General features: G+C 43.1%; 1 long non-coding RNA gene across 1 annotated transcript; it reads left to right on the top strand.

The window, feature by feature from the left end:
* The first annotated feature begins 1,497 nt into the window (after positions 1-1,497).
* On the top strand, positions 1,498-10,991 carry LOC132326915 (uncharacterized). Its single transcript, XR_009486366.1, has 4 exons — positions 1,498-2,449; positions 3,166-3,297; positions 9,848-9,963; positions 10,655-10,991. It is a non-coding gene; the product is annotated as an uncharacterized LOC132326915 (long non-coding RNA).
* Positions 10,992-14,532: the final 3,541 nt, after the last annotated feature.

Here is a 14,532-nt window from a genome sequence, read left to right on the forward strand (position 1 = left end):
ACCAAAAAAAAAAAAAAGTAGAAAGAAAAAAGAGTCAGAAAAGACTCAAAATAATTTAAACTGAAATGTTGTGTAAGCCAATGACAGGACACCAAGCCAGGAATCAAACAGGTCTGTGCTCTGTTCTCCCCTTTGCCTGGAAATTGTGTTCCAAGACAACAGTTTAGCCAGGATGCAAAACAACATTTTTCTTAGGAGACAATGAGTGAAGCTGTAAGTACTGCAACTGGTTGACTGTGGGAATGTTGCTTGATTGTCTCAAGGTGCAAAGTTTTTAAGTATTATCTTTACATTATGTCTCATTTAAAATTCAAAGCTGACTGATAAAAAGTACATTTGCTGTTCGGTCACGTCACTTCCTTTAAATTTCTTTTCAATTTGCATTTGGTTATAAGAGCAAAAATTAATATTTTTTAGAAGTTTGGGGTGAAAAAAATCCAAAATAATCACCAGGATAGTACTATATTACTGAATCACAACTTTGCTCTTCCAGGAGGGCTCGTGGCAAGAAACGGACATATTGCTCCAGGGAGATGGCAGTGGGAAGCCTTTCCCTTTTTCTTCATCTCATGGAAACACACTTCTGTATGGATGGTAGGTGTCACTTTCTGCAAGAAGGAAAGAAGTCACCTGAACTGAGAGCTGAGCTGAAGCCTGGCCTGAGAGCATTTGGGTTTTGTGCAGCCTCCCATCCTGAGCCCTGGAGGAAGATGTGTAATCTTGAACCTTCACAGCTGATTTCTTCAGATTCTTCCACAAATGTAAATTCTACTGCTCAGAAATTGGAGATCTAAAACATCTGCTTCCTTTTACTTAGTCTGAATAAGTGATCTCTTGCTTTTCAAGAGCATAGGGACTTGTCATCCCAGTATGGTAAAACAATAACAAGGAATTAAAAAAAAATTACTTTTCTCTAAAGGATGTAAAAACTGCAGTGACCTAAAAGCCCAGAAGGTGACAAGTCCTATGAAAATGAAAAGATGAAAACAACAGAGTATTGCAAATCTCCTTTTGTTTAGTTGAGAAAACCGTTTAGGAGCCCATTTAGGAGCCTTTTTAGGAGCCAGAAGGTGCTGCAGTAGTACTGGAGGCTTAGATTTCAAGAACAGAAGTTTTACAAATTTGCAGAAACTTTCAGCATGTGCTTTTGTCTCATTGGAACAGCTGCTGGTATATGTGTTGAGCAGGGATTGGATTATACATGTTCTCTAAATTAAGTACATGCTTAACTGCCTGGTTAGATCAGGGTCTTAGTGGCCTGGATATGATGAGAAGTACCTCAGATCCAAGGGTGTGCAAACAAGCTGAAGAATTATATTAAGAAATCTGAATTTAGGATGCAACAGATTAAAATTCCTCTGAAAAAGATATGCAGAGAACAAGTTAAAAACCAATGTGGCTTCACAAGGGACCACTCAAAAACCCTGAGGTTAGCAAATGAACTCTAGAAATGGAAAACAGAGGTGGCAGCTCCACAAGAACATAATCTAAGTTACTGCTAGCAGGAAAAAAAAGAGAGTTAAAAGCCATGATGAGTTAAAACTGGGCAAGGCAAAGCAATTCAGGGATGAGGAGGGGCATTTATAAGCATTTTAATGGTACCATGTGCAAATGTGAAATGGCCTGATAATCACTGAGAGGAAAGTAACCCAAAACCTTCCACACTGCAGATACTTAATTTCCTTTTCAAGCTATGTTAGCAGCCAGATAGGGGTTTCAAGTAAAGTATCTACTGATCAAAACAGAAGAAGAATGTCTCAAAACCAGGAGTGCTTAAAAATCAGCAGATGGAAGTGTGTGGATCAGTCAGTCTCCAGAACATAAAGAAACTGGCAATAGGGAAAATCATGTCTAAAAGAAGATGAAGAATACTTGTACTTTCTTGAAGCTTGGGACCCCTGAAAATTTAATCAAAAAATGTCACTGCTACCAAGGCTTGTTCAGCCTTCTAAGGTACTCTTCTGCCTAGCATGGCTATGGCTACAAAATGAATCACAACTCGCTGTGGGGAAATTGTTTTTTGACCACTCGGAATACGTGTCAGTGAACCACTTGTGGTAGTATTTAGGCATTCACAACTCTGAACTCAGGAAGCGTCCCTGGGATCCCACACTGAATCTCCATCCAGCTGTCTAGTTGTTTGCCATCTCTTATGTGGCCATCAGCATGACAGCATTTTTCAGATGAACAAAAAAAGTACATGGAGACCAGTTGGAAGGGCAAAACTTGGTGTGTATGCCCCTGTGGCCACCAAAGTAACAGTGAAACATTGTCTCTATGCTCATGGCTTCAATGGAAATGTGTGTCCTGGTGTTTCTTCTCCTTTCTCTGTTCTTTAAGGAGTCTTCAGGCATGGCAACACACAGACAGCCACACATCCACCCACCACCAGTGAATGAGGGAGCTGGAAGCTCCGGGGCAAGGAGGTGGCCTGAAGACTAAATAGAAGGTGGGTGAGGTTGGAAGTGCTTTGGCAGGGAAGGCACAAGGAAGGGTAGGCTGGGAAAGGAGGAGATGTGGATAGGGTGGGTTGGGTCTCCAGTTCATATTGGGTTGGGAGCCATGCTGATGTTCCTCAGGATCTAAATCCAGCACTACTGGCTTGGGGAGGCCTGAGGGCACCTGGCCAAGGAGGTGGAAGAGACAGACCTGGATGAAAACAAGCTCAAGTACAGCATGTTGAGGCAAGGCTGTGAGAGAGACCCACAACTGCCTTAAGGATCTGCAAAACAGTGAGATTTCTGAGTTCACAATTTCTCTGCTGCCAGCAGATGCCTGGGGAGGTCACTGGAAATTAACCTGTCCACACCCCAGGAGAGCTCTAACAACCTACTCAGAGTACTCTTTGCTTCTCCTTGCTCAGATGCAGAAGGCTGGCAATGGTGTAGGCAGTGGAGGTCAGGATGATTTGCTGCCACTGCTCATTAGGTAGTGCCATCCACCCTGTGTGTTGAGAGACAGAAAAATGTACCACTTGGTAATGGCATTCGGGGCCCATATGTCCCTGGGAGTTGTATTTGCAAGGGCTAAAATTAAACAGCATGGATGATTTTAGCTCTGGGTTTCTTCAGCAGCATTTTGGGAGAAACCTTAATATCCTGTTTTGAGCAGAGATTTCTCTGCCTAATTTCCTGGCTTTACTTCCCTACCACACTCTTTCTGCAGGTTACTTGAGTGGAAATATTTCCTCCTGGACTTCCTCCTTCCAGCTGTGCCACTCTGCTTTGGAGTATGATGGATTCTTCCTTCTCAGCACCTGAGTCCAGCAAGGAGCACCCTCAGGACAGAGCAGACAAGGTAGGTGTGTGGTGTTGTGTGTCAGCTGTGCCCAGCATGGGCAGCAGTCCTGAGCAAGCACAAGGTGGACCTGGGACAGGACATCCCTTAATATCTGCAATCCATACTGTTTCAGAGGTTTTCCATTAATTAAACCTCAGGCAGATTTGTAACATGGGAGAAGGTAGGAGTAGGATAAGTCGGATAAATGGGAGTATTTCAGCTGTAGCTATATTGACTTCAGTAAGCAGGTGTCTCTTGTAAAATGCCAGTAAATGAGAGTATGTCATGTGAAGCCTGATGTTCTTACCGTGTATACTAATAACAGAGAAGGGCCTCCTATGAATATTTGTGGAGCCAGAAAGGGCAGGGTGTATAAATTCAGGCTCTGCTGTGTAACATGCTGCTTCCGTGGGCTTTTGTTTCAGCATCACCACTGTCTTGGGAGTGAGCATATGGCCAAAAATTAATTTAAGAAATCGAGGAGTTCATGGCTCTGCAGCTTGTGGTTGGCAGTGCAGCATGGTTACTCCCCATTTTGGTCTCACCCTGCACTGTGTGCAGGTGATGGGCCCTACAGCTCACATCCCACCACTAGGCAGAAATGGCTTCTGGTTCTCTGCTGCAGCACTCAGTCATCTCTGTGAAATGCAGGTCCTGGAGCCTGTAAAATATAACCCTGGGTTTTATACATTGCTGAGAGGTTTATGAGGCCATCTGTCTTGAACCAGTGACATGGCACAAAGTTGTTTCTTCAAAAATTAGGCAATATTTCCATAAATATAACTTGTGGTATGAGTTTCTGCATTTTGTTATTTATCTGTTCTGGTGAATAATGGAAATAATTTTATATAAGTGACAGCAGAGGAAAAATTCAATGCCATGAATTAAGAATAGTTTTGAGTTTCTTTCAGTATGCATACTGAAATGCTGCTTTCTGGAGTTTGCAAATTTTGGATTGTAATTTGAGGCTTTTAGTAGTGTGTTTACATGCTGTCTGTCTACCTAGCTACCTAGCTAGCTACCTACCTACTTACCTATACATCTCCAGGAGCCAAAGCAAAGCTCATCTTGTTGCTGCTGATCTCACTTCATTTTTTATTTCACTTTGACTGTTTAGGATATCTTTGGGCTCTCCTCTTGCCCACAGAGGGGTGTTGAAAGGACTTTAGGAATATTATGTAAAATTTATTAAATAAATCCTGAGAGGTAGAGGAGTGCAGTTGTTCCAGTTATGATTAAGGAACTGAGATGTTTATGCAGAAATAAATGGGATTCAGGTGCTAAATAGTTTCCAGAGCTGGCCTAAGAGGTTTCAGGCTATTGGGACTGGCTGATATGCATGTTGAAAAGCATTGCAGGAAAGCTGTATGAGCAATGTGTTTTGAAATGTGATACTAAAAACTCATCCAAGGACCAACGTTCAACACTGCAAACATTATCGCATTCTTATTTTAACAGTTCAACATACATTGTGGTTCTATTTGGAATTTTATATTTGGCTTTCTTTTTGGTTGGTTTTATCTTCTGCTGTCTTAAAAACTGTCAGCTTAGTAAGTAATTAATTCACTCAGCATGAGTTGATTTTACAGTGATAGAAGTATCAACAAGGACTTTTCTGCCAAGACTGTGGTGCTGTTAGATGCTGTCTGACTCTCTGGGTGAAAGTATGTGTCACAGCAAACTGAAAAACTGGGATCTAAAGGTAAAATTTGAATATGCACAGAAGCATCTAGAAAGCAACTTTTTCCAGACATGCTGGATATTTTTCAAGTATTTGTCATACAGGGAGGCATATTTATCTCTTGAAAACCATGCACATATTACTGAGTTTACCAGTTGACTTTGTGGTGTACTTGTGAGAAGAGATTGATCTACAGGTTAATTATTTCATGGTTACTAAATGTGCATTAATAATTGCTAAAAGACCAGGAAAAAGATGAAGTTTTGTACCCTAGGGCAAGAGCACAGGACATGCCTAGAACAAGGTGGAAAATGCACCAGCTTAAAAATGAAAACAGCCATAATAATAACAAAATGTCAAGGTGCTAACGACTTGTGGCAGTATTAAGAAACAACCTAAATCAAGACCAAACATTGGTGGTTTTTCATATAAGATAATGAAATTTTTCATATAAGATAAAGCTTTTTTTCCTCATCTTCATCTTTATTGAGCAGTTGAATTTCTCAGGAGAAAGAAGCGGATGGGGATTTTGGCGTTGGTGTGCCAATTTATTTTGTTGATCCAGGTATAAGTGCAGTGCAAAACTGTGTTAAAAAGCTGTAGGGACCAACTCATGGAAAACATGTGACTGGTTCCTTGTGAAGGCTGGCTCTTCCAGGCAGGACCAACACAGCTCACAGGGATATAAATGTGCAGCACTGAGCTGTCAAAAAGTTAAGGGATTCCTGAGAGCAGCTCAGCCTTCAGCAATCTGCATCCTAAGTAATCCAAAACTCTTGGGCTTGCAAAAGCTACTTTTTAAAATTGGTCTCATTAATTCTCTTTATTTGCATACCTCAAAAAATACTTGTTTTACATGAAGAAGATGTTAACAGAGGTTTTCTTCTTTGCTGATTACAGATTTAGGATTTTGGATATATGTTACAATACTTCATGGTTTTCTATTTTTGGGTTTTTGGCTTAACCCAAGCCAATCAACTCAGTCTCTTGAGGTAATAGAAGAACTACAAAATATCACTTTACAGCAAGCAAAACGAGTGCTATACAATACCATGGTGGATGATTTTAGTGAGTTCCCATCTACGAATTCATCAGACTTCTTGGAAGCAAAGAAACTTTGTCCTGAAAATAAAAGTAAGTGTCCACAAAGGGCATCAAATCTCCCTAATCTGGCAATTTAAATTTCATTTTTATGTTCTTAATAAATGTTCACAGGGTAATAGTGATTGAGTTCCTTTATACTTCAGACTATAAATTTCTCAGTGAGCCATTCTCTGGCGGTGTTACAGAATGGGTTTATTTTAATTGAAAACCATGCTGGGAAGCGTGGGATGTTTATATGCTCAGTTCAGATTTTCTGCCTGCAAGGAGCCATCGTATCCTCAGCATAACCTTTTGCCTTTCTCCTTTCCCATCCCTGTGCTGGGTTGCCCTCCTGGAGGTGCTTTCCCACGCATAGGGAAGCAAGGATGGCCGTCCCTGCAGCCATGGTTGCTTCTGCCCACCCTGGTATGGCTGCTCCCACTCGCTGGTGCATTCCAGAGTCTCTCAGCTGCTTTCCTTGCTATCCCACTGTGCTCCTCAGGGCTGTCTGCCTCACTGGGCTGCTGCAGCCCAGCTTTGTGCTACTGTTCAAATGTACAGGGGCAAGCCTGAGTGTCAAGGCCAAGAAGTGTCAGGAGCATAAAGAAAAAGGTTAGAGGGATCTCTGTGCACAGCAACATGCAGCCTGAAAAGGCATAGGGATATGTCAGAATGCTCTTTCCTAGGCGACAAACAACTAGCATATACAGAAGAAGGAAAAATGTCAATCTTAAAAGAAAAAAATGGTATCCCGTGAGTTGCAATATTTCAATCTGCACATTGATAATATTTTACAGGCTGACATTTGTAAGCAGTATTTCTGACAGATTATTGAAATCTCATCTCTCATTGCACATCCTAGCTCTGCTCCTCAGCTCCTTTTCTGCCTGAGGTGCTTGTGGGTCAGCAGTGCTGAGCAGCTGGGGATGCTCCTGCTGCTCCAGGTTTTGTTTTGGTCTCAATGCCCTCCAGTGCCATGAAGGAGAAGCCCACCTGCCCCTTCTTCCAGGGTGGTGTTCCTTGGGGTGGAGTGCAGGCAGGCCCTGTGGGCAGGGTCCATCTTCCACTGCTGGCCATGTGCTCACTGGGGCTGGCACTGGGCAGCCCCTCTCCAATGCCAGCAGGATGGGGATTGTCACAGCCAGGTACCAGGAGTGGCATGGAGAGAGCTTGTCATGCTTCTAGGAGGAATTTCAGACTTGGTTTTGCTGTGATTAGTTATGAAAATAAAGCAAAACTAAGCAGGCTATTTGCATGAAGGAAACCGAGTCCATGCTGAGGGTTGCTGTGCCTGGAGTCCCAGGGGCTGAATTCCCAAATGTTCCTGACTCCACAGGCACCTGGTGCCTGTATGGCTCAGGAGCTTATTATATCTCTAGCCAAGCACCAGGACTTCCTTGGGACTTGGGAAAATGTCTGCTTCTTGCTGAGATGGAAAATAACTGGTGTAGCCCTTCAGTTGTGATCATCTGGACATTACCTCATCCCCTCTGGAGGGGGAGCAGGGCCACAATATGCCCCATGGGGCACAGATTCTGGGCAAGCAGCCCCCCCAGCCAAGGTGGTAAAAGGAGACCATTTCATTGACTGACCAGAGTTCAGTGTGATCCCTGTTGGGTTTCCTGTGCTTAGAAAGGTCCTGGGTCACAAATAAATCCATGTGGAAGGAGGCAGATCGCTGGGGAGTGATCCAAGGGGTTTCAGGGATGTGCAGGATGCTGCTGAGCCCTGCTGCTTCTTGCTGGGAGCCGGGAGCAGCCAGGAAGGAAGGAAGGATCCACACTGAACTGATCCACTGTGGGGCCACCACCCAGATCCAGCAGCCTATGGCCAGGAGAAGGTAAATACTGTGCAAAATTGCTTCTGATCTCTCCTTATTTGTCCCAGGGTTCCAGCAGCCACCTCAAGCACTAAGTGCCTTCTGCAAGTGCTTACAGAAAGGTACAAATGGAAATTTAGTGTATCTAATCAGGAAACCAAATATATCAGGTGGAAACCACCAACCTCAGTTATAACTCAAGCTGGGTTTCTGTTACACAAAGAGTTTTTAAATTATGGAGCCATTTCCAAAGTCAGCAATAAAAAGCGCTGCGTATCAGCTGAAGAGAAGATAGACAAATTTATGGAAAATGAGGAAACTTGAGACACAGCCACTGGCTGGATCTATGTGGTTGGGGATAGATGCTGAGATATCAATGTATTGTGTGATGTCTGTATTACTTACTGTCACAAATGCAGGTTTAGATGGACCATTGCTTCTGGCTCTGACATACCTATGCTTTTGTAAAAAACAATTGCTTCCATAATATAAGAAGCAACAATGGAATGATAAAATCTAAGTATATTGGAAACAAGCATTCTGTATGAAGCTTGTGGTTTGCTGTCCTTTTTGTAAGACTTAATCTTCTCTCTACAGCAGGGATTTTTTGGCAGCTCTGGTGATTCCACATTATGTTTGTGTATGTTTTGCTGTAGGGTATAACCTCAATTTTGTTCCTAGTTTCAACACAGAGGACGGAATAAGTAAATAGGAGTGCATGTACAGTACACACACAAAGACGCATACACACATATATGTGTTTAGCAGTAGGTATTTGTGAAATCAGATAACAGATGGTTCTGTGACACTGTGAACATCCTACAGACTACAAACAGCAATTTCCTAGTGTGCATAAGCTTAAAGGTTTTTGAAAAAATCTTTGGGGACTGTAACAGACCATTTTCTGGTATGTTGAGTTTTTGATTAGATTTCATTGTCTGTTATTTTCCAGTGCAGCCTGCCTTATTCCTTTCCTTTCAAGCCTTGCTCTTGGTGACAGTTAATGAAGCAGGACCTTACTTGCTCTGGTCTGTCTTTCTTAGGAAAGTTCAAAGCACTGAGGTTTTTGGCGCTCTGATCCATTTTAAACCAGTTCTCCTGCTGCAGGGAAGACTGTGATGTGGCCCTGGCCAGGACACCAGCCAGCAGCAAGCAGTCAAGGATAGCACATCTTGACATGACACTTTAACCCATACCTCAGGCTCCACGTGAGCTGCTGGTGTCATGCCTTGGGAACTGGAGGGCTTGTGTTAACAGGTCTACATTCAGATGAAGCTGTATGCCCATGGCATAGCTGGGAGGCCCACGTGGAGAACCAAAGGCACTGGTGTGCACTCAGAATTTTTGTATAAAATGTCATGAAAACAAGAAGTGATTCTTGGGATGAGTGTGGATATTAGAGTTGGGGAGGTCCTCTTACCTTCCATAGCACCCTTTGGAGGATGCTTACAAATGCTCTTCAGGGAGATATAACATGGACCTTGGCTTTTATTCTTTCTTGTTAACTCATTATATTTTTTTAAGATAGGGATTATGAAATCACATTGACTGATTCCTGAATATTGTTACACATGCCATTTCCCATCCAAGACAATAAAATGTATTACAAGTGCCTTTTTAATGAAAGAGAAAGCAAGACCTTAATGTCCTGCAACATCTGCTGGGAACATAACCTAAATTGAAAACGTATGTTGTTCTTATGGGGAGAGAGAGTGAGAGGTCTTCCAGTGACAGGAAGTATCAAAAAAAGTTAATGCTGAAATCAGTAAAACAACCATGCATGACAGGAGGAAAATGAGCACAGAACCGTTTTTTTTGGTGGCTTTTTTTTTTTTTCAATGGGGTGAAATGGAGATGGACAAAGACAAGACAGAGATGGGGGAAGTGGGGAAGTGGGATTATCTGTGTATTGACAGAACTGTTTATTTGCTCCTGGCAGAAATAAATCCCAGCATATATTCCCTCTAGCTTTTTCCTATTTACAGAGATGGAAAGCCTAATCTGTTGCCAAGACCCATTATCCTTCAACTTGAGTCAAACAGTACATCTTGCTTATTGAATCAGGGACTAGTGTGTGTTTTATGAAGACAGAAAGGAAAAGGTAAGTTTACTCTTGCAACCTTCTCCTGTTTATTAGTGTTTATAGTTACTACCACTACTGTAATGATAAAGCTGTATTTTAGACATAGCAAAACAATGCAAATAAATAAATAGCATCTATTGAAAAATAATGAATTTGTCCTGAGCTCCACCATTGTGACTGTGTGGGATAGTTCTGTGGTGAGGAGCACAACATTTCTGAAACACTTCTGATTCTGATCTGGTTAGCTTGATTTTACCTGTGTTAAGTTTGAAAATATTTCTTATGTGTGTTTTATGCTTTGCCTGAGCTCAAGCATCTCTAAGTATTTCCAATCTCCTCATAAATACACCTTTGTATTCTGCCTAATATATAAACATCACGACCCATGTCTGAGAATGTTGGGAATTTTATTAGGTTCATAAAGTTTTAGTTGCGGTCTAGCCCAATGGGTCCAAAATAAATAAACGCAGAGAGCAAAAAGAGTAACAATTTTGCACTTATTTCTTCTGCTTTCCCCTGAGAGTTTCCCCAGTACTGGTGAAGTACTTGCTGCAGTGGTTTCTGTGGCTTGCTATCAAAGTATCTGCAAGCCAGTAAGTGAGAGACAGATGCAGAGTATAAAAGTAACTGGTAAGTAAGTAGAGAAAAGTAATTGAAATAGTCTTATTAATGCATTTCACTGATTTCCTTGGTCTCTTTCCATCTTAAGGGTGGGAAGAAACTGTGAATGATTGTGAATGACTTGTGACATCTCTCTTGCTGCTCTAAGTGAAGAGGCTTGGTCAGGACAGCTTCCTAAGCCCTGTGGGTCGAACATGTAAACAATCAGCATGGCAGGATGGAAACCTGTATTTGAGCATATAGGAGAGCTGATTCTTGGACTGAGATCTTCGGTCTGGGCTGGCCCTTTCTCTGCCTCTGGACAGAGTGTGTCATTGTTCCTCAGCATGGAGCTGGCTTTGCCTACAGCATCCACTGTTGACAGCTAAGTTTGATGCAACAGCGCAGAAAAAGAGCTACCAACAATGCCAACATCTTCCCCTGAGCTACGGGTGAGTGCAGCCTTTGCTTTAAGGTATTACACTCCATAGATATTCCAGGCATCTCTCGCTCTGCAGACCTGCCACGCTCAGGACATGCAGGGTACACAAGACAGAAGCTGTTGCTCCTTCCTTGTTTGTGGAAAGGTGTTGGCTTATCTTGAGATAAGCCTAAGTGCATGCAGCTATCATGCTCTTTAAAACAATTCTGTCATAAGCCTTTAATTGGTCAGAAAAATGTAGCCCTGCAAGCTTTGTAAACCCAATAAATCAGCAAGCCATGGCTTATGTGGGAATCAAAACCATGTTTTGGGGCAATTACAAAGCTAAGTATATGAATTTTTGTACAATCATTTTAGGAGCATCAGAGACACCACTTTTGCAGGAAGAACTGGCAGGTGAACCCCTAAAGATCAAGCCTCAAAGCACCTTCTGTTTGTTTATATGCACTACATTCATTCTGTCTCAATGCTATTGGAAAATTATTTCTGGGATGTGTCAAATGGCATAATACATGTTACAGATCTCTTTCCTAGTTAACTACAAAGCTTACACTGCATTTTAGGGGGGATAGAGGCAATGTTTTATTGTTCAAGAATTTTTTTAGAAGAAAAGATTTTTTAGAGCAGATAACTGTAACTGAGCTACAATTGCAACTCAAGTAAGACCATACTATTTTTTTTTCTTTTTCTCAGCTCACAGCTGCACATTCAGCTCTTAGATTTCCTTGGAAATTTTTCAGTGAGTCAAAATTTTGTTGGAAACATCTACACAGCTTTCATAATGCAAGTTACTTGGGCTTTTAGAGTGCTTTGGGTTTGACAGACTCCTGTAAGCTCAAAGGTGAGCTCCTGCCAGGTTTGACCAGAGGTAGGAGCTGCCAGGCCCTTAACCCTCTGGCAGTCCTTGGGGAGTCCATATAGTGTAGGTGGCTCAGGGTGCAGCTCAGATCGACCCCTGGGTGAGGACAACTTGAGGCAAGAGGCTGTGACCTGGTGCTACCCCTTTGCCCAAGAAAGGGCAGGTGGATCTTTGCCTCAGACAGGTGATCAGACACTCAGAGACACAGCAGCAGCTGAGGACTCAGGTGGAAGATCCCAGCCTTAGGGTATAAAAACCCAGTGTTTCCTCTGTTCAGTGTCCTTTCTCCAAGGTGCAAGCTCGAGCTGTTACTCTCTTGCTGCACCATAATAAAATTACTTAAAGGAACCGGAGGTCTGAGCCCCTGCCTTGGGAAACCTGGGATTGAGCTGCTAAGGAAATCTTGTCTGTGGGAATGTGGGATGTGTAGGGAGTCAGGCAGGGCACCTGTCGGGTCACTGGAGCTGCCCTCTGTAAAGGGGCTTTGGTCCCAGCATTTAAAGTCTCTGGGAATGGGACTGTGACTGCCAGAATGCTCCTGAAAGGTCAAAGAGGAAAGTGTCCTTAACAGCAAGTGCATCTATGAGGCAAGGGGATGTTTTCATTTGGGCTGAGGAATCATTGCCATTCTGCCCAGTGTTTAACTGTTCTGGACAAAATGGGTTGTAGGGGACCAGTCTATGGACCAGCTCTAGGGGGACAATTTAGGGACATGGAAGCCAGATGGAGGAAGGTGTCTTCCTTCAAGTGACTCTAGATGTTGATTAGACTCTGAGCACCCATGTCACTGCTCTGCACTGGCTGATTTCCACTGTCTCCTGTTCATCCTGCCAGTTCCTGACCCTCAGGTTGGGAGGGATGGAGTGTGCCTGTGCTGGATGTGGAGCAGGGCAGTGTGTGTACCCTCCCAGGCTCTGCAGGCATGGCAGTGGGCGAGGCTCTACTTGCCTCACCCTCAGCTCAGCTCCCAGCATTGGAGGAGGTGGAAGGGGAGGACAGCCAGTGCCAAGCCCCAGAGCAGGCAGTCCCCTTGCCTGTACAGAGCTGGCTGCAGTCCAGGTGACCCTGTGGGTCCAGCAAGGCTCTGGCTGCAGGCTCTCAGCAAGGTTTTAACAATTGCTAAATCTCTATCTCCCTTCTATTTTTTTTCTTCTTTTTTTTTTTAATACAAGTGCAAAAGCCCAAAATTACTAATGTTCCTTCCAAGGCAATGACCACAAAACAGAGAACCAAACCCACAGAAATGCTTTCTTTTAGAAATTACTCAGATTTCATCAGGCTTTGCTTATATTGAGGTGACACAGCCAAACCCACTGACAGTTCAGCTATGTGGCCTGAGAAACTCAACTGCATTAGCAAAGCTGCTCTCAGATGTAGAGCTACACTTTTCATCTTTGTTAAAATACCACACTGCTACTCCTTTCCTAGCTTGTCAGCATCCCTTCTCATTGGCCCTTCTGCCTGTCCCACTGGAAATTTGGCATATGTTGCCAAACTCCTTGCAGCTATATGAGTCAAATATTCACTCTCAAATGCCTTAGACATGTGGGGAGAACTGCTTCTTTGCTCTTCCTTTTTCAGAAACCTAACTAAATCTTCCTATTGTGTGAGTTACTCTTTTCTTTTATTAAGAACACTATATTTCATTTCATCCTGCAGTGAAACAGTTGCAGGCGGCTGCCCAACACTTGTATTCTTAAAAAGGGAAAACAATGCAAAGAGAGGATGTCCCTGGAGGAAGATCATGCCCTGCCCCAGCTGCTCACACATGCAAGACAGATTTTTTTTTTTTTCCAGGACAGCAACCAGGCAGGAACATGACTGCTGTTCTTGCCCTTGGAAACACCCCTCTTTGCCTTGCAGTCTTTGGAAACTTGGCTTTCACTAGTGCAAGGGTATCTGGGGACTCTACTGGTTTTGAGCAATGGCATTTCAAAGGAATTTTTATGTCAATGGCCAGTGGTCTGACATTCTCCGGGGTGGAACACATGTATGTGTCTGCAGTGGGCAATAAAGTTGAAGGGAAGGGCCAGTTTCTTCTGCCCTGTCCTGTCTGGAGCTGAAGAGACTCTGATGGATGAGAAGGGACTTGCACGGACAGTGAGTGGGATCTGGCAAACAGTTTTGTTGTTCTGCTTTTGGCAGTTAAGCAAAAAAACCTTGGTTATCTGGTAGAAAGCTAAGCAGTAGATACTTGCTCAACATCTGTGTCCTTGGGCTTTCTTTCCTGTTGAAATGGATAACATTTTTGAGCACACAGCTTGGGAAGGTAATGCTGTGGTCACTAGCAATTGCTGCCAGGTTGGTACAAAAATAACTGCCAGCCACAAACCCCAGAAAGTTCTGTGAATACTGTAGATAAGTGGAAGTCATTGGGCACTGCAGGATGTGTGCTGTGAGGGCCAGAGATGTACAGGGAGAGGCAGGAAAGATGTGAGATGCCTGTCCCAGCAGCTCATGGCTTCCCTGCAGATGTAGTAGCCCTAAGCCACTTAGCGCAAGATTCTTCCTTCACAGAGGAGTCTTTGTACAGAGTCAACCAAAGTAAATGCATACAGTTGTGTCCTCTTTCAAAGTGTCCTGTAAAACACATGAACAGTGCAGTGCATAAGGAGGAATTTGTATGACAATATGTTTTTCACATTGAATACTTTAGATCAGCTATCATGGCTGTGACAAGAACATG

Source organism: Haemorhous mexicanus, chromosome 4, assembly GCF_027477595.1.
Source record: "Haemorhous mexicanus isolate bHaeMex1 chromosome 4, bHaeMex1.pri, whole genome shotgun sequence".
In the NCBI taxonomy this organism is placed as follows: Eukaryota; Metazoa; Chordata; class Aves; order Passeriformes; family Fringillidae; genus Haemorhous; species Haemorhous mexicanus.